At 32.6% G+C, this 21,974-nt stretch overlaps 1 long non-coding RNA gene across 1 annotated transcript in view; it reads left to right on the top strand.

Moving 5' to 3' along the window:
* LOC105550961 overlaps positions 1-21,562 on the top strand; it is a 54,640-nt gene extending 33,078 nt beyond the window's left edge. Inside the window, exons 3-4 of the long non-coding RNA XR_001007806.1 lie at positions 9,297-9,425; positions 21,396-21,562. This is a non-coding gene — a long non-coding RNA (uncharacterized LOC105550961). The remainder of the gene's footprint in view (positions 1-9,296; positions 9,426-21,395) is intronic.
* The last annotated feature ends 412 nt before the right edge of the window (positions 21,563-21,974 follow it).

Here is a 21,974-nt window from a genome sequence, read left to right as displayed (position 1 = left end):
CTATAAAAACTATAAATAAATAAATAAAAGTAAGATAACTATTTTCTAACGGTCTTACAATGTGCAAGGATCCTCTCTCTGGGACAATACTTCATTTTGTCAGTCAGGTCAGAGAGTGCCAGTTCCATTCCTTTATCAATGAGTTCAGAGTAAACACTTTCAGTTTGTCTGGAATATGAAAGTAGTTGAAAATGTAGAGATTCATTGTCCACTCTCTGTGAAAAGAATGGAGTCACAGAATTTTGGGATTACTATTAATACAGGTTAAATTGTAATCATGGCTCAAAGCTCTCACCTTCCTCAATATGCGGGAAATCGGGAGGAGTATTCCTTTGGTTACATTAGAGTAGAGCAATAGTTCAAAGACCTGTTATATAACTAGAGAGCTTAGACAAGTATGTGTTGTATGCATGATAGTTGATTTCTAGTTTTACATGCACCAAATAATTGTCAAAGTGTTCTACATTCCACTGCATATAAATTTCCTCATACAGTCTATTGATTTATTTTTTATTGTTTTGGAGAGTAATGATTGAATGTACTATGTTCCAGAAATACATTAGAGTCTGAGGTTACAAAAACATGTTAGATGTAGTGCTTGTCCACAAGGAATATTTGAATAAGGGATATAGGCATGTAATTCATAATTATAGTGTTATAAGTGCCTATGATTAGAGTATGGAATGGGTAGTATTGAATTACATAGAAGGGATATCTAAATAAGGTGAAGGATTAAAATATTTTTGAAGAGATAAACTATTTCAGTTATACATAAAAAAACAAGAGAGTAATGGGAAAGATATAATATAAAATTTCATAAAGCTATTAAGTAGGGGAATTAATAACCATTGAGGGAGAAAATACTGTGCTTAATATATCACTAAGTCTAAGTCATAAAGTAATTATATTTTATATGAATTTTGTTAATTTTGATCATTAAAAAATGATCTATTTAGTTTTTGTGTCAGGGCTGCTCATTGTCCCCATAAAAACATTATCTTTCTTATCAGTAAGGGAACTTCAGTATTTGGTTAGGTACAGGGCCTAATATAAAGCTTGCAGCTAAGATTGGTCTATAATTAATGATTAAGTTCTGGTCCATAGGATATAAACAGGAGTAATGTCCTTAAAAAACAGTAACATATCCTTCTCTATCCCTTCCTCCTTACAGGTGGTGAGAATACAGATGTGCTGGCTGGAGGCGGAACAGTTTTTTTGGACAATGCTGTAATAATTGCAAGTTGAAGATGACCGAGAAAAACATAGAGGAGCCCAAGTCCCTGCTGACCCCATGGACCAGCATCCCATCTCCACCCATGGATTAGCTATCCTGGGCTTTTTTTTTTTAATTGGAGAGAGACACAAATATGCATATTGGAGTTTTCAATTACTCAGAGCCAAGCGGTCATAATGAATATAGTTTTATTCTTACAACACTCATTTAAAAAATACTTTGTAAATGAATGACAACATTAATTAGAATAACAGTTATCATTTTTAGATCACCTCTGGTGGTCTAACACTTTACCTAGGTATGTGTATCTCATCTAAGTCTCTCAGCATCCCATGAAGTAGGCCTTATTATTAGCTGCTCCAATTCACAGGGGTGAAGGCTCAAGGTCAAAGAAAGAGATCAGTCAGGATTTGAACCAGGCCATTGAAATCTAGTGTCTGACTCTTCCTGTTTTGCATATCCTGCCTTCCCTAACTAGATACAAATTAAGAAAAACAAAACAATTTATTTTTTTTCTGAAATCATGAAGACAAAATTAATAAATTCATTGAGTTTTTGAAATGTATTTTCTGTCTTTTTCAGTAAGCATGCAAACTGCAATACGTTTCAAAAAACAAAGCTATCTGAAAATAATACATTTTAGATATATGCGTTCTAGGAATAATGTTCGTGAACTTAAGATAGAAAAAGATGAAATATCAACAGCATATAGAAACATAAACTTCTGAAAATATAAATTAAATAACAACTTTTTAAATTACTTTTAAATAGACAGTTATCCAATTCATATGACTCTACCATTCCTGTATGTTTTCAACTGATGTGTGACTTCTCCTATTATTCAGTCAGCAATGAGAGTAGGAACTTTTTCCTGTACAATATAGGTGGTCATATAATTTATAGCCTGGATTGGACTTAGAGAAATCCTAATTCAATCTGTTTAATTTATCATTAAAAAACTATTAGACAATAGTTGCTCTACTAGAACGACATGTTATAGCAACTTAATTACAGTTTGAATTGTATTTAGATCTAGTTCTAATTGTAAATCTAGTAACAGTTTCACTACATCTCATATATGAAAAGAATCTTCTGCCTCCATTTGATGGAAAAGTAGGCAAACTGCTTAAGATATTTGCAGGCGAAATATCCTTGAACAGATTGAGGGTTTCATGGTGTCTATTATTTGATTTATTTATTTATTTATTTTTATTTATAGAGATGGGATCTTGCTATGTTGCCTAGATTGGGCTCAAACTCCTGGCCCCAGTGATCCTCTTTCCACAGCTTCCCAAAACACTGGGATTATAGACATGAGCCACCATGCTCAGCCAAGGTGTCTATTATTTGATAGTAGATATAATATTATTTGAAAGTAGTAGTAGTTTATTGTACTCAATGTATCAGCCAGGCAAAAGTTTCTAGTCTGGAGATGGTTATTTGTAGGTTTGTAAGCCACTGAAATTGCATAGTAAAATATTTACAAGTAATCATACATTGTTCTGAGGAGTGAGTACATAGTTTTGTTAGATATTCAAAGTATTGAATAATTGAAAAACATTGAGAGAAGTGCCTACTTCAAATGTCCTGATTATCTGCTGAAGCGTTATTATGCACCACTTCATTCACAATTATTTGCTCTTGTTTTTTTTTTTTTTTTCCTGCCATAATTTGGAAAGTGAGACATAATCCAGATAAAGGAATAAAAAGGATGTCCATAATTGCTTTGGGACAATTGCCCCATTAAGTAAAACAGTAAAATAAACAAAAACAAAACACAAAATGTGAATGGCTTAGATGAAATAATTGCAATGAGAAGGCAGCAGTGTATTTGTTGCCATCATAGAACACACAGGTAATCCTGAGAATGAGGCAGAAGAGAAATGTTCCTTGAATAAGCTCCCTTCTTATCTTTTAGCAAAAAAAAAAAAAGAAAAAAAAATAATGAGCTGGTTTTTAAATATCACACCCTTTATGAAAATGGATCATGAAACACATTTGACTTCACAGGTATTTCACATTAACTTATTCTTTAGGAATGGTGATGGCTGAAAGACACAAAAGAAATAATTGTTCATGAGACTGTAAAAAACACCAATCATGCAGTACACCTCACACTCTTAACTAAGAACATTCGGCTCAGTTAGGAGTCTCCATCTAAAAAGATTTTTCAATATAAAGTAAACATGGCAAATGAATTCTCCTCCTTCCTTTGGAGAGGTCACATTTGAGGTTCACTGGTAATGCAAATGGGAAGGCCTGCCTTGTGCTCACCTGCTAAGAGTTCAACAGAGAGCTTGTGCAATCAATGCCTGGTGTTTCATGGGCAGCACTGAATTTATCACCTGAAACTCTGACAAGCTAATAGGCCATTTATTAATTTGTGTTAGTTTGGGTACCATAGAATTGCCCTAACTTGAAAACAGCCACCCTCTCAAGATACGCGAAAATTCTCAGGCAAAATAGTTGCATTCATTGCTTTGGAAAACCAAGTTTACCAGGCAAGTTTTGCTGTGCTCTTCTCAGCATGGTTCTTAGTATCTAAAGTGCCACCACATGTTGTAACAATAAAGCTATTGCTTATCAATCAGACCAAGTTGACAACCAACAAATGCTGCTATGAGTTGCTGTAGGCTGGGTTACAATCCTCCCCTTGGTTACCCATCAGTGTGTGTCTAATAAGCAGTGTTCAGTAATGTTCAGGGTAGTAAACTCATGTAGAAACACTTAGAAATTAAAACAAAAACAACAACAAAACAAAACAAGAAACAAAGGCTATGTGTGGAGAAACTTTTCCAGAAACAACTAATTGTGAAAGTACACAGTTTCCACAAGGGGAAAAATACACTATTTTTTAAAGACGAAAAATTCTAGACAACACCATGTTTTTTTATTAAAATCTGACCTTACAAGTAACACTGAACTATTCTTAAAGATGGATGGACATTCATCACCCTCCTCTTTGATGGAAGGTGTTGATACATTTTTGGTGGTAGCTTAGCTACATTGTTCTTTAACTCTTTCAGAAGTTTTAGGTGAAGACCATTTTAACATGGTGATTTATGGCCACTTAATTTCTCATATTTTTTCAATCAGGTCTTTGTTTTGATTTCTCTGACAGTTCTCCACCTTCTTTCTTTGTACAAAGTAATTCCAGAGTAGATACTTCTTCATCATCCTGGAAAGCAAGCTAGGCACAAAGCATCCATTCAGTCTCTTTGTATTTTTTACTATCTCTTTGGAATGTTTCATTCCCAACATGGTCTAATAGGTCAATATAATCTTCAGTGGATTTTGCATTTCTGATATACTTGTCACCTGTCTGAAGGGAAATTCTTTTATTATGCACTTGGGAATGACTTTTGATTTTTTTTTTTAACATTATCCCTAAAGATCAGTATTGTGGTCTCCAATCACATCTCCTCCATCTTTTCCAAACTCAAATATTTAGCCTCATATTTACTTTTGTCGGTGTTCACAAGTCTCTGATAATGTATCCTTAGTCAGGGTATATGCTATTTCTATGTATTTAAGTTTCCTACATTTTTGCTTTTGGACCTTTCTAACTAATCTCTTCGTTGTTGTTTTTCTTAAACTTATCAAAATTTGAGTATCCACATATGTCCCTTTGATGTAAAGATTTCTACAAAAATGTCAAATGTGATTGTGTCATCACTACTGCTAATTTTTAAAATTTATCATCTTTCACCTTCAGACCAATGTGTCAAAAGTCACAGAAACTATAACAACTCTCTAATTTCCTAAATGGTGTACTTTTAAAAAACGTATTCATCCCACAGTGATACAAGTTTCATGACTTAAACTAACAATGTAAAAATCTTGTTATTTTTATGCCACCTTTTGAAATGTGCCACTCATGCCCAAATAGCCAGAAAAAGTTTCCCCATCTACCAGACCTGCCACTGCTGTCCCATGCTCTATATAACATGCCTTTGCTGTAATGCAAAGCTTATGTCTTGTATTTTAATATGATAAATCAATCGCAATGAAACATAGGTTTCTTATTAACATATGTCAATCACCCTTTGGTACTCCACCAACACTTATATAGTATAGTAACCATAGTTTATCCTTCTTTGTATAAATAAAACAATGTGTCTCTCTCACTTTTCTAACCATTTCAATATAATGCCTAGTGTCAGACAAACCAAACTAAGCAGTGGTGAACCTATTTTTACTCCTTCCAGATTGAATAAATCTAATCAAATAGTTTTATATTACCACAGATTCTCTTTTGTAAGAAACCATGAAAGAATTGCCAAATTCCTGGATTAACTGAAAAACATACAAATATTTCAGCAAAATCTTAAAGTGACTTCGTAAAAAATCATAAAGCCAGTATATACTTTGCCGTTACTAGGGACATTTGTTCTGAACTTAGATCTTAGACTATTTTATAATCATCTATTTCTCTTATATGGATTATTCAGATTGCCAGATAACTTGCAGACCTCATTGTCAATTTTTCCCAAATGTTCAAAGTTTACAGAAGGCACACCTGGCTCTGTACCCATTTGTTAACATTTGCATTTAAATTCAGATTCAGAGTATCCTATCCTTGGAGGGAACTCAGGCCTTTCACAAGATAACCAGGCTTCAGACAAATGTTATGGATGGATTGTCTGTCTCCCAGATTCACATATTGAAGTCCTAACCCCAAAAATACCTTGAAATGTGGTCTTATTTGGAAATAGGGTCATTGCAGATGTAACTAGTTAAATTTAGGTTATACTACCGTGGAGTAGGCCCCAAAACTATATGACGGGTATCCTTATAAAAAGGAAATATTTGGACAGAGAAATACACACACGGGGAGAATTCTATGTGAATATTGGCATTAAAATGTCACAAGCCAATGAAAAACCAGGAGCTAGGAAAAAGAGTTGGAACTGATCTTCCCATATCCTTACAGGGAATACAGCCCTGTCAAAACCTTGATCTCAGACTTTTGGTCTCAAGAACTGTGAGACAATTCCATTTCAGTTGTTTAAGCCACCCAGTTTGTGATATTTTGTTATGGCCTTTTTAGCAAAATTCAGTATAGTTAATATCAAATAATGAATCAGGCAAATAACGAATGATGGGCAGAGTAAAGAGAAATTTGTAATATAATTTTGAAGGATTGTTATTTTATATAATCCTGAAGTATAAATTTTTTTCTATAATTGCTGGGTAATTATTAGCTTGCTCTTCAGAACCCCCATAGCATTTGTTTCATATGTACATTAATAGTGCTTTTCACACTGTTATGATCACTTATCCTCAGGTCTGTCTCTCATTATCTCGAAATCGAAGAAGTCTGGGACTACGTGTAGCTTCTTCATCTCAGAATCCTATGACACATAATACATGCTCACTAAATGTCTTCAAAAATGATGAGACTATCTTTGCCATCATATTTAGAATTTTTGCCAGATTGTTCTTTAAGTAAGATTTTTACTCAAAATAGTAATAAACGAGACACACAAAACAGTTCAAGACTGGACTCTCACCATATCTTTTTTCAACATGATTACTACAAAGGAGATATATTGTTTTTTAAAAGGTTTTTAAAGACCAAATTTACTGATGATATAGTGGACTGAAAAGTAAGAGTGAAGAGACAGAAAGCAGTCCCTGGCCTCTGAACTAGATTTCTATTTGTAGATTTGTAGTTGTTGTCTGTTTCTTAGAACTTAGTATTAAGAGAAGGCATAAAAATATTGCCATGTGTTACCCTCTATCATAGACACAGCTTGTCCTGTTAGGCCAGGGATGGAAGTATGTGAGCTGAAACACACATCTTAATGTGAACCAGACTTGGTGGGGGATTCACCACTGTATCTTGCCAGGTATTCAAGCCTTCCAGATACTCTTCGTCTTTTGATGATCTGCCTATAAATTCTTTCAGTCTCGGAGACTGAGCCCAATATTTCTTCTCCTCCTCCTCCCTCTGAACTCCACTGTGTCTCATCTGCATTGTACAGTCTGACACAAGCTACCATGGTTTTGTCTCACTTTCATTTTGCTGCATCTGTTTTACCGCATAACACATATCATTGTGTTTTCAAGCATAGACTGGAAATCTGACTTCTGTTCCTGATAGATAATTTAGTTTTATTTTTCTGACTCTGTGTCTTAACCCACTAAGAAATATCCAAGACATAGCAGTTAATCACAAGTGTGGAAGCATAGATTTCTGATCTTTGTCCCCAGATGTATGTGAAGTGGCCCTGCATTTGATCTTGAAAGATGTGTTCCCCAGGTAACTGTGCTATGAACAAGAGCTACTATTGGTGGGCTCCTGTATTTTAATCAAAGGGGAAGAAATAAAGCATTTACAAACACTATTTCTCAATTTCATTAGTTTAAAACATATTGGGTATATATATACAGCATTGCTGATTAAGTTTGCTTTGCACTGAAACTCTTTATTGTAGATTCTTATTGATTTTCAACAATCTTCCATGAAATTTAAGTTATTTAGAAAAAAATTGTAAGTTTTCTCTCACTGTCATTATTTTCCATCTCAAAAACAGTTGATAAAAATATTTGATACTACTGTAATGGAGATTGAAAGTTGAAAGACCCCAGATGAAATGAAGTTTAAAGTAGTCTGTTGGGCTGATAAAATGTTTTTAAGGTTTATTTGTCAACAAAATTTAAAGGCAGTATATTTCCACCCACCTCCCTTCATGCAAAACAAAAACAAAACTAAATTCTGAATCTCCAACTAATGTTGAAAAAAAAAAAACAAAACGAAAGGTCTGGAAACATAATATTTCCATTTCCACAGGACTGAAATTGATTCTAATATGGTATGGTTAGTTTGCCAGATTCCTCACCTCTCCCTCTTATCCCTACCAAACTTACTTCATTCATGAGAGATAGCTGCTGGCTCCTGTATTAATTTAAATAACCTGTAAATTGCCCGATATGTTGATGTTTTATGCAAGTGATTTCAGTAGGATGAATCCTACATCTTACTGAAAAAAAAATGTTTTTCAATAGAATTGTGTTTACTGTTGTGTGTAACTTGCTCATAAACTGACCCACTCAGTACAGATACATATGTCCCAAGTGTTAGCCTTTCTTAAAGAGCAGAACTTTGACCTTGTGGATATAGGCTTTTTGTTCAATAAGGAAAACCATCAATTACATTACGTTGTTTGGTACCAAAAATGCTTTGATCTTTTTTAAGGGTATTTATTACAAAGGAAAGCAGGGTGAGAACCTTCTGACAGACATGAGGCCATGAGGCTTTATGTGAAAACCTTGAGCATCTGTGACTGACCGGCATAAAACCATGGGTATAAAATGTTTCAGATCTGATCCACCTCACCTTTCTGGATTTGATTTCTAGCTTTTCTACTTACTAGTTATGTATTTGTGGAAAAATCCCAACCTTCCTGTGCCTGAATTTTTAAGTTTGTCACATTATTTCTTTTTTTCATATATGTTTTAAAATTTTTATTTTAGGTTTGGGGGTACATGTGAAAGTTTACATATGAAGGTTTGTTACATACATAAACACATGTCATGGGGGCTGTTGCACATATTATTACATCACCCAGGTATTAAGTTCAGTACCCAATAGTTATCTTTTCTGCTCTTTTCCCTCCTCCCATCCTCCCCCCTCAAGTAGATCCCAGTGTCTGTTGTTCCCTTATTTGTGTTTATAAGTTCTTATCATTATTTCTAAGATTCCAAATATGATCTCTGAAAACCCACTGAATTTCTTAGAAAACCTCAATAAGACTCCATGGCATTTTAAAAGTTCTCATTCTAATTAGCACATTAGAAATTCATGGCCACAACTCAAATGTTTTACAGTAAAACCATTTTGCAAATTGACCTAAAATTGCTGAACTCATTGTTGTTCTATGGGTAGTGTATTGAGTTTTTATTTATTTTTGCTAACTTCATGTTTTCATCACAGTATATTAAATTTCAGATGGAATTTCACCCTAGAATCTATTCCAACTGCTAAAGGTTTCGAATACATTAAATTGCAATTCAACTCTCTGACACCTCTCCACTTTCTGTTTCATCTTGAAAACAGGCTCTACCTCTCCCCTGAGTATTAGAAGTCTGAAAAGAAGAGCTGTCTCCATGAAAATGGGCCACATGTCCTCCCTCCTGTGGCTGATTGTGCTACATCATACCAGCATGATAAACCATATATCTTTGAGTGAGTTTAATTTCCTATCCCTCCGTGATCCTGCAAAACCCAACTAGTCATGTAATTTGTGCATTACTTATATCCACCCCCAAGCAAAACTGCTGAGGTTTTGTAACAAACTCTTTGCCCAAGGCCTGCCCCCTTAAAAATCTGTGACAGTATTTTCAAACTAGTATTTCTGCAACATGTGCTTAACTATTTCTTTCTTTTTCATAAAACCATTGTCCTCTTTCTCACAGCATTGTGAAGTCAGCATGTGATGGTCATAAGAACACAGAGTTGGGGAAGGTGACAAGCCAGAGTTTATATTGATGCTCTCCATTGTCAACTATGTAGTCACAGGAAGTAGCTATGTTTGAAATGCAAGTATGAAAAACATTGCTTTAGGGAAAAGAGGTATATAGGTTTTACATGTCACCACAGAAGGCAAAACTAGGACTTCCTGATAGATATGATAGAGGCATATATTTTCAATGTAATACACTGAAGAATCTTCATTGAAGCAACTTCAAAATGAAATTTAATGTTTTATGAAACACAATTTCTCCATCCTTAAAAATATTTTAGTCGAGAAAATATGACTATGAGTTAAAGAAAGAAATGCATGTATCAGATGGGAAAGAAGCGAGGTTGCATGAGGAAGCAGCAAAGGATGTTTCCAATCTGAGATTTTCCAATTCTCTTGTTTTAGTTTAATTGAATTGGCTTAAATTAAATTCTTATTCAAGTATATTTTATACTTGAATTTCAGGACTACATTCATTTATAGAAACAAAGTTTACTAAATGTAAAACTTCTTTATCAAGTGGATATATACTATAAAATAACTCTTTCAAGCTTAATTTGTGTAGAACTTGTACTTGGATTTAGGGATGTATGAGATGATATTATGTTTAATTCTTTGGTGGTTAACTTGAGAAAATTTAAATACATTTCTTGGGGAATCTATACACATGTACACACACACAACAGAATTATCACAAAAATTCAAAATATTTTACTTTCTTTGAAATGAATAGATTATTTATCAAAGAAATTACACTATTAATCTTAGAGTTTCTATAGTGATTTAGACATCATTTACATTTATTTACATTTACATATATTTCAAGAGTTTTATTTTGAAATATATTTTTTTTCAGCATCTGAACAATTTTTGTCCTTGAGAAAATTTGTTGTTGTTGTTGTTTTGAAATAATGTTTTTGTTTCATTTAAGCCTAAATGTAAGGAGATAAATTGCTACAAACCCTAATGGTCTTTTTTATGATGTGAATACCTGTCCGTGGAATTGAGACCACCAACCAATTTCCTATAAAACATCAAGCAACATCATGTGTTAACAATTTTCGGTCACTTTTAATCTGGTTTGGATTCAAAATGGTAAAACAGAGGTGAAAGGTCGGATTTAAAAAAAAAGAAGAAGAAATTCTCCTGGGATAACCAGCCTTTTGAATTTTCCGAATTTAAGTTAATTATATTATTAGAATTTAATGAAATTATCAACATGTTCAGTTTCATTTCACAGTAACACTTCCCTGTTCAGATTAGAATCAATCTTTTAATGTTTATCTAGGTGTTTATAAAGAGAACCATGGAGGACCTAGTGTTTTTATAATGCACTTCATTATTAGATTTTGAAGTGAGACCATAATTTAAGATTTGGTGAGGGAAATGCTTTTTTTAATGGTAAATGAACAATGTTTTTGTTATGTTCTTATGGAATTTATACTTAAAATTTACTCACTGGTTAAATATTCGTCGCAATGCTGCAGTGCTATTTTTGACCTGACTGTTATTATATTTTTGTCACAGTTACTTATTTGTAAAATTAAGAAAATATTTAATATTTAAGTAGTTTAATAAAATGACTACTATTTATTTTAACCAATATAAATATAAAATAAAATAAATTATTCTAAACTTTAATATATGGATAATCTTTTGAACTCAGATTCTAAAAAGTGAGAATGAGTTTATAACTATATTATAGGTTTCATACGTCACATATTATTGTGTTTTTAGATTATCTTACCAAAATAGATGATTCTGTGAAGGCCTTAATGACTCTAGCTTAACTTTATGAACTCAGTCACTTTAAAAAAAAATTTAAATTTTTTAGTCACGTTATTATTGTAGGTTGCCTTCTCTTGTTATTTTAAAATTTATTAAATAACAAAAATTTAGATAAATATTAATGGAATTTGACATAAAAGTGATAAAGATGAAAGATAACATAGAGTATTTGTAAAATTTGTTTTTCATATGATACCATGCGAGGTAATTAATTAAGGATATATAAATTTCAGAAAGAAGTATTAAATAAGCTCTTGGATTTTTGACAATCTGTTTAATAAACAGTAATGAAATAAGAACATATTTTTAAAATTTTTAAATGGCAGTTTGATAAAAAATGCATTCATAAAGAGACTATACAACTCAGAATACACCTCAAAATAAGGACCACCATAAGTATCTCATGATTCAATAAAAATATAAGTTGAAATAAATATTTAAATTTTAAAATTAAAGATAGTTTATAATCAGCTATAATCGATTATGATCATTCTCTTCTACTAAGATGATAAAGGTGACCTTTATAAGCTTTATAGTTGTTAAATATTTGTATGTTTGTGGCATTTTTTTTCTCTTTTTCTCTTTAACACCCAATGTTGTATTTATAATTTTATCATTGTTTTATCTTAAAGAGGATAAAAACATTTTTTAGGCTTCGGGCTCCACAAAACTTAGATCATCTCCTTTGCTCAAAGTAATATTGTTTAAGAAATATTTAAAATTCACTCAGATGAAGAATGGTGTAAATTTCTAAACAAGAAGGGGAAATTACAATCACTTTGACTTTCTTTTACATTCTTCCTCCCCTTCCATTTTCATCTCTGTGCAATGCTAAGTTGTCTAATGCAAAGCCTTCTCTAACCGTGCAATCGGGAAAAGGTTTGAGTACATGGAATGAGAAAGCTCCTAATGTAAACCTCAACAAAATGTCTTAGCCTAATTTTTGAGACAAGAGATTCCTATGATACTCATTATTTCCCATTTATTTTATTCCTTCAATGACACATTGTTCATCAGTATAACTAACCTGAAACAAAACTTCAACTCTGCCAACTGACTTCTGCTTTGGAAGATAAATTAATCTGTAATTAACAGAAAATCCAAAATAAGTGTGGCTTAAACAACAGAAAAGTTTATAACATTCCAAATTAATTGTAAGCAGTCTAACACTGGTCTGAAGCCCCATATTATCAGGGATGCCAGCTCTTTCTCCTTTGCTGATCTGTTGATCACAATATACAGTTTCTACAACATTTTCCAAGGCAGCTATCCAAGTAAATGCCTGAAGTAAGAAAAAACATGGTAGTAACATATTTCTCCTTTAAGACACTTCCTGGATATTCCACAAGGCACTTCTACTCATAGGTCATTGGTCAGAATCATGTTGCATGGAAAATGAATTATTTATTCTGAGCGTCCCGGGGCATAGCTAACCTCCAGGGTTGATATAAAATGTCCATGCCGTATAAACTGTGTTATATTTGTAACTACCGTTTTCCAGTTCGTTGTCTTTATTGTGGCTATCTAAGAACTTGAAAGTAGCCTGCTCAATTCTTGTCACTGCACAGTTTCCATTTGTATAGAGATGAATAAATTGTTGGTGTCATTCACAGCCACTATTTTTAGTTGTCATTCTTAGAAAGTATAATTTAAGATAGGAAGTTAGTATTCTTTTTAACTTTTTTCCCTTAAGGCTAATCTTAAGAGATGAGCCTAGGAGTGCACAGTTCTCTTAATGCAAATGTAATATTGTATTAGAATATTATGTATCGTGATATTCTTAGACCTAAAAAAGTAATATTATTTCACATCATCTGAAATCCTAAGAAATAAAACAAGAAAATAAATAATTTAATATAACATATCAAAATTACATATATCAAAAATAAGATAAATTAGTAAAGGAAGAATACTTAGTTAATGAACTACGGAAGAAGTAAACCACCAAAGGTGCTTGAAGTTTCAAATAATAGCAAGGAAAGCAAAACGGAAGGGGAAAAGGCAAAATGATTGTTTGTATTATATTTTTACTAAATGGGAAAAGAATGAAGCCAATAATATAGTTAAAATTGTGGGGGGAGGTGAATAACTTCAATGGCTAAACAATACATATTCATGAACAACATAGAAGGGGACAGGAAAGTAATATGATTTTATGTACCAGTTCTTTATTTTAAAAATATATATGGTAGGCCTACTATATTCCAAGTTGTATTCTACACTCTGGCAATAAAAGAGTGTATAAGACGAAGTCTATGACTTCAAGAGTTTATATTTTAGGAGTGATAAAGGCAATAAAAAATAAACAAATATAAAATTAAGTGATATCAGTTAATTGTTAGTATGTTGAGGAAAATAAAACAGCATAAAAAGACACAATGATTTACAGGAGGTAAAACGGCAGGCATTTACAGAAGGTGGAAGGGCAGGGCACAGAGTGATTTACAGAAAGTGGCAACTATTTTGCAATTACAGTCTGAGAATGTCTTTCTGAAGATGCTGTATTGGAGCAGAGCAAAATTGTGACAACAAGATTCTTGCAGAAAAATGTTCCAGTCAAAGGAAATGTCTCACCTTGCACCCAAATTCTGAAATTTGAAGATAGATAAGGCTCTAAAAGAATTGCTGTTAGGTTTATTACAGATCTCATCATCCAGAGGAGTAAACATTACTTTGAACATGTTACAAAAGCACAGAATGAGAGGAATAACAGGATTTTGCCATCATTTATAAAAGGCTGAAGGTCGTGAAGCAAATTATTAACCCTACAAACAATGCCAAATGCACAAAAAATCAACTGATAACTTAGATAAGTTTCCTAAATTTCCCTTTTTTAGGTAATTAGCAATGATATTTTTAAATAAAAAAAAGAAATGAAACAGGATTAATGTTCTCTGTCATATTTTGAAGGGACTCAATATCCCTCCACCTCTTCCACATTGAAAAAAGATAATATATCAAATTGCTCCTATTCTAGAAAAATAGGCATAAAACTAAAATAAAATTACATTAATATGTACTTGATGCAATGATATCAATTACTACATGTTACTAGAAAACCACAGAACAGGGGTTTCTAATTCACCCCAGAGAACATTCAGTGAAGGCATCAGTGATTAAGTGTTATTTGATAAATGGTATGTTGCTGCAGTTTTCAGGCAAAATATGAGCAGCATAACAGAACTAGGAATGAACAAAAGAAATGACTGGAGAAATATCCAGGTGAGAAATTTTTTGAATAGTTAGCAGGACTTAAGGAAATGGACAAATCAATCATGACTCCCAAAATTTAAATGTAGGGCTACTAATTTAAATGGATCCTACAAGACTAGGAGATGGGAAATGAGTTAAGCATACCACCCAAGGCCTATTCTATTAATGTTGAATTTAATTACCTGGCATAACTAGATCAGTAAGGGACCAAGGGGAGAAGAGTTAATTTATATGCCCCATCTCCTCTGAGTTGCTATTTAGGTTATTAGAAAAGCACATAGTAGGGGTTCCTAACCCCTAGTGTACATCATTTTATATACTAATAGGTTTGGAAGCTGTTACTTCCTTGTATTTCCTCTCTCTCGGTATTTACTCATGATGATAGTTATGATTTCACATGAGACTAAGAAATAATGGGATAATATTATGCTTTTATTATAATAAAAGATATCCAGTGGCAGTTGAATACAGAAATCTCAAAATCAGGGTAAATTTTGGAAATCATCAGCATATGAGTTGGGGCGAAATCATAAACACAGATAAAATAACACAAAGAGAGTATAAAGAGCAAAAAAGAAATTTAACTTGGAGAAAGGGACTCACAAATAAAATTAAGCACCAACAGTAACAGAAGGATAAGGCAAATCACATGTATTCAATAATTCAATCAATTATATAATCCTGCAGTTCCTAGACAATAGGTCCACAATGTCAGATTCTATTTAAGTTACGCACTTTTAGTTAATGTTTTGACACGAATTGTTATTTGATCGTTCCAAGTAAAATTCAAATGCTCTAACTGCTAATATTTTCCTTGTGGTAGTACTTGAGTACTCTGAAAAGCATATTGACACATTTTAATTATAAATTAGTAAAAACAATTATGTAAATATTTACTTAAAAGCTCTATCATTGGTTGTATTTACAAGAATACCTTTTGGTTACAAGTCACAAAAACTCAATCAATAGTAGAATATGTTGGTTCAGAAACATAAAAATCTAGGGTCATTTAGGTTTAGCTGGATCCAGGAACTCAACAAAATAATCAAATATCAGATAGCCTGCCTCTTTTTATGCTCTGTCTCTGCTAAATTTTACTTTCTAATGGTTTCAGGCTCAAGAAGTTTGTCTCCTGGCCATCATCAGATATAGTTTGGATTGTATTTAACAACTAGCAATGCCAGAGAAAAGTGCATAGCATCCCATTCCCAAGATTTATATCAATCTTTGGAAGACAAAGTCACTGAAGCTTTTTCTTTCATATGCACCATAAAATTCAGGAAGTGAAGCCAGGTGGTTATAGACCCTACCAAGTGAAAGAAAGAGCTGTCCTCCTTAGAGCAAAAAGATGCAAAGAACAGGATGCCAGGAAGATAAAAACAACAAATATCAACTGCACTACCTAGGCATGTTATAGGTAAAAAGGATCAAGAGTCAGTATTTGAAAAATATTATGACCCATCAAAGTATGTTTTTTATTCCTATAAGGAAACATAGTGTTCTTTCACTCCTTACTATGATTTAGAATAGTTCATAGTCCAAATCAAAATAATTAACTATTACTATAATGTTTCTTCACCAGACATACATAGAAATGAATACTTCTAATGAAGGATTTGAATTGCTCTGTTTTGAATTTGTTAACTATTTGTTTAACCTGTGCTGTCAGAAGTACTATAAATCTATCTTGGATAATTGTATGTGTCTTTTTCTTTTGCTTGATACCCTTAAATGTCACTAGAGACTATCTTTTCTCCATGAATGATTAATTTAAAAAAATTATACATTTAGATTGAAAGATGTGGAAATAGCATAAAATATCAGGAAATCCACCCAGGAAGGAAAGCCAAAAATAACACACCTGAAAAAGTAAAGAGTATAACAGTTATGCCAATGGAATATCAATTTAAAACATAAATAATTATAATTTTGATTGACTATTTCTAAAGCGTTTTTACATATGCATATGAAAGCAATGCTAAATTGCGTTTTTCTGAAAGCTTCTCATCTATGGTTTAAGAAAAGATTTACATATTTTACATAAAAATAAATTTTGCTGCTGCATTCATTAATCATTCAACAGCTATTTGATAGCACCTGTGGCATGCCAATCACTGTTGTCAATTTTGAAGACAGAGAAAAGTACCTACCTTTAGACTTTGCAAAATTAAGAGTTTAAATGATTACCATTTGGGTATAAGATATAAGGAGAAAAAAGAATCAAGAATGACTTCCAGGCCTTTGGCCCTAACACATGTGTGAATAGTGATTCTTTTCAGTGAGATGGGGAGGAAATGCAGATTGGGATGATATGCAGGGAGAGGGCAGTTCGGTTTTGGACATAGTTTGACATGCCTGTTATAACGCCAAATGAAAGCATGAATTAGACAATTGGATACAGAGGTTCCTGATCAAGAAAGAAGTTCAGCCTGCAGACAAACATTTGGAAGTAAAAAATGGAGAGATGTTAACCAAGGCCATCAGACAAAATGAGATTCTGTAGGGAGAGAAAAAATTAGAGAAGAAAGGGCCAATGATATCCTTGAGGTGCTTGATAATTTAGATTTATGGAAAAAAGCAGGAGTCAGCTACAAAGATAAATAAAGTGATGTAGGAATGTAAGGCCAAATAAAGAAAGGATTTCAAGATAGATGCAGTTGAGTTAACAGTTGCTAAGAAATCAAAAAGGTGAGGACTGAGAACTTGGCAAGATGTGATTATTAGTAATCTCAATAGGACAAGTTTCAATGATGTTGTTGAAATAAAGAAATAATTAAGTTGAGGAAACAGATAAAAGGAGAAGTAATAATTGCTTCAAAGAGTGTTGCACTAAAGAGAAGTAGAATAATAGGGTGGCAACTAGAGAATGAGTCAAAGTTTTTAAAACATGGATCGTACCATGATGGGAATTATACAGCAGAGAGTGAAAAACTGATTATATAGGGGAAACAAGATGGATATTTTAGGGAACAAAGCCTTGAGAAGTTTAATGAATTGGATCGAGCAAACCTGTGGAGGAATTAGTCTTCAATACAAGAAGTGACATTTCATCCATAAGTTCAGGAAGGAAGATCTTATGTACAAATATAGACACAAGTGGTTTTGTAGATTTTCTTCCTTCCCATCTGGGATACAATAAACAAGATCATTAGTGAGACCCAGGGTTGGAGAAAGTTGTTGGCAATTTGAAGAGAGAGGAAAAGGTGCAAAGTAGTCCAGGAGACTGGAAGAGCAATGCTGGAGCCCATGAAGGGTTACACTATCAGAGAATGTGCTGGGAGAATGAGTGTGATGGTGCATGATATGTTTAGACAGCAACCACAGGGCATGATCCTGATCCTATCAAGTGAACAACTGAGATTGGGCTGCAGGCCATAGTCTAGGTCATAGATTAGGGAATATATTTTTGACTTGATAGGAGTTTGTTGGTAGAAAGTTTTGCAATTTGTAATATGCTGAAAAAAAAGAGCTATAGGCATATAGATATAAAACCATTTAATCTCACTGGTAAATAAGGAAATACAAATTATAACAACCATAAAATACCATTTTATATTTTGAAATTTGCCAAAAATTAAAACACCATAATATAAAGTCTCACAAGGATTACATTCCCTGCTGGTGGAAACATAGTTATACCCAATCACTTTCAGATTATTTTGTCAATATCAAGGGAAGTTGAAGGTGCCCAAATTTATGTGGGAATGTACATTAAAGAGACTCTTGTCAGCTTCATTAGACGTACACAGGTAATTATAATAAAAAATACATGTATATTGGTAGGAAAATAGGAGAGTAAATTGTGTTATTGTTATAAGTTAGAGTGTTCTGGAGAGATAAAAATGAATGAATGAGTTCTATGGACCAATATAAAGGGAAACAAGAGGGAAGATAAATATTTCAGTGCTGGAGAAAGTTGGCTTATAGAATTGTTGGTGGGAAGATAATGATATTTCCATCCTTTTGTTGTCTTAATGAATTGAAAGATGAGATTAGAAGCTAAAATAGGATGGAGGAAAGAAGAGAAATTTGGAGACTTGAGAAAAAGGAAAACTGTACAGTAGTCTTCAGAAAAAGAAATGAAGAAAATTCACTAGAGAAATCTAGCAATCATAAGCAGAGTTACAATTCCTACAGTTTTCATCATTTCGATAACAATAATCATTTCAGTAATATAACTGAAATTTATTTGTATCTACAAGGTTATACCGCTAGACCGGAATGATTTAAAGTTTCCAAGGGCAATTAGCTGAAAATTTTTTAAAAGGATGGAGATAAGGAGGCTAAATTTCTCTGAGCCTTGAAGACGCTTGTGCAATTGCAGCTCTCTAAAAGGATGATACACAATCTTACAGAAGCATTTTACCAGAGAACACCTAATTGGACTTGACTAGCGAGACCACTTTATATATAGCCTCATAAACTTAGTAAAATATTGTTTATCATTATTAATATTCATTTAAAAAGAAGTTTTGATTTAGCAAAATTCTACCATGTTAAAAAAAAACATTATAAGTACAAAGATCTAGTAATATACTTAACAGCGTTCAGGCATTGAATCAAAGAGGTTTGGAATACTATTGAACATGTTTGTTACAAATACAAGTTGTTGTACAGTTCTTGCAATTATGAGAGGTACTTCAATATAAAATCTCTGGAATGAGATGGAATGTATTTTCTAAAGCAACTTTAAATTTCAGAGAGATATAAATAATTGTATATCACATAGTGGTTTTTCCAAGTATGTGCTCCTAAATTTAGATATTTCCTGTTATTTTATTTCCTAGGAGTAATTTTTAAAGTACAGTTGGTTAAGGTTTTAGCCTTCATTATTTCCTAATACATATCTATATGGAAAAAGTATTCCAGGTATTGTTATTTATAGAAGAGATTATTTTGCACTGTATTAACAAGAAAGGAGTGTATCCAGCTGAATATTAGTATTTTTCTTCAGTTTCCAGGAGTGGTTCGAATTCCTAGTCTCAGATACAATCTTAAATTTCTGAAATGGAAACTCTCTGTTCTGACTGTTCTATATTTGGCATCAATTTTATTATTAAGCTATTAATACAGAGTGCTTCAAACACTCATCTCCAGATTATTTAGTTTAAGCAATTCAAGTGAACTAGAAATATATAAATTTATTTTTCAACGCTTATTGGAATGATAATTTGGGGGATAAAAAATGTCAATTGAAAGCATTCAACCACAATAATCTTATTTAATAGTATCTTTCAGGCAAGGTAATATGTATCAATGACACAGATAACTTTTAGACTAATTTGATCGTTTTCAAAGAAGTACCCTCTTTATGAACAACTTACCTTGAAGAAGAAGGACTGGGGAACAAACATTTTAGTATTTACAGATCAAATAGTCTCTGCATCAAGAACTCAAGTATTCAGCTCTGTTGTTGAAGTGTGAGGGCAGCCATAGATAATTTGTAAATGAATGGCTGTGACTGTGTTTCAATAAAACTTTATTTACAAGAACAAGCTGCAAGCCAGATATGGTACCTGGCTGTAGTTTGCTTACTCCTGGATTGGATCACTTCTATATAAATAAAATCCATTTACTCAAAGTTATGTATTATTAGTAAATATCTGTCATATGCGGCTAATGAAGTAGAAGAGATTTTCCAAGAAAAAAATTAATAAAATACTGATGTAATAAGATAAATTGTATTGACATAAGAAAAATCACTTTTGTATATAACCTTAAGATAAGATATAAACACAATAGTTGATGCCTTCTTTCCGTTTTCTTCTGTTAAACGTTCCCTCTAAACTCTCCAATGTTGCTTTTAAACACATTCTGTATTGGTCAAAGACTTTTCTTTCTTTCCTTTTCTTTTTTTTTTTTTTTTTTTTTAAGTTTCCAGTAAGTTACGGAGTACATGTTAAAATCCACATCTTTGTATTCCAATTTTGGTTTATTATTGTCAAATTTAAACAAAGAGGCATCTGTCTAACTCTGAAAGACAGGAGTTTACAAATATTAATGTTACTGCAAGTGGAGAGCTATTTACCCACTACTCCAAAGGAATTGTCATTCTGCCAGAATGCTTCACTGGTATCTATTAAAACTCCACTACACAGAACACTGATCCCCTCCAAAGCTCTAAAATTTTCAGGGCTTGGCAGTGTTTTAATGATGTATCTCTAGAAACTCAGATTTTTTTTTTCCTGAGTTTGCACTGTTTTATTTCATCTCTCTAAAAATAGATGCAAACCCCATTTTAAGTGCTGAATTTAACATTTTTAAAAGTTTAATTTACCAGAATGTTTAAGATTTTAAATAATGACGACATAATTCTGTAGCTTTGCATTTTTCATCTTATATATTTTCTCTCTTGCTTATTCTATTTCATTCTCACATACATATATATTGTGTATATATAAATATAGTAATTTTGTCCATTATTGTGTGTAATTTTCAAACAAATAATTAGAAATAAAATAAATACTAATTTTTATGTACTTTACTAATATCTATAAGTTAAATTCTGATATATGGACTCCTATAATCTTTTATAATTTGTTATATTATTAATTGGGTGGCAATTTCAGTTAAATAATTTTCTCTAGGCTAAATCTATAATTTAATGGCTAGAGTAGAAAGAGTATAGAAAAATATATAATCTATAAATGGTTATAAGAGAAAGATTTCTGAAACATAATTTTCTTTTTCAGGTACTACATCTTTATTCTTATGAAAATCCAGATACCACTGATACTCTTTGCAGTAAGCATGCAAAAATATGTAATCTGCTCTTACTGAAGAAATCTGAAAGCATAATTTTTGTGACAAGAATAATAACTGCGTGAGAAATAAAAGCATTCATTTTTCAGTGTTTCCAGTTCACCTTTTATTAATTGATTTTCACTCTTTAAACAAAGAAGGCCTAATGGGATAGCATAGTATTAAGATATTAGGAGACTTGAGGTGTATACAATTGTTTTATAAGATTTATGGATTCTTTTGATGGCAGAACACAATTACATTCAGGTAGAATAAAGACAGAGTTCTTTGTTATTTATATCTCCAAACAAGAGAAGGCTGACACACAGAGCCAGACAGGGAGTTGTACCTGGGCCAGGGGAGTAGCAAGCTGAAGTTTGGAGAGTAATTTATGTGGGGAAAGTGGGGTGCCACTAGCTAGATGTCAGGAGCTCTCTGGGGACTGGTTAATTTGACTAACTTCATGGGCTCTGAGCATAGGTGCTGTCCCAGCTAGCTGGTGCCTGTGCCCCAGGCAATTAAGGTAGGTT

This window comes from Mandrillus leucophaeus, unplaced genomic scaffold (assembly GCF_000951045.1).
Source record: "Mandrillus leucophaeus isolate KB7577 unplaced genomic scaffold, Mleu.le_1.0 Scaffold50, whole genome shotgun sequence".
In the NCBI taxonomy this organism is placed as follows: domain Eukaryota; kingdom Metazoa; phylum Chordata; class Mammalia; order Primates; family Cercopithecidae; genus Mandrillus; species Mandrillus leucophaeus.
Note: the sequence above shows the minus strand (reverse complement) of the source record. Positions and strands in the feature narration are given on the sequence as shown.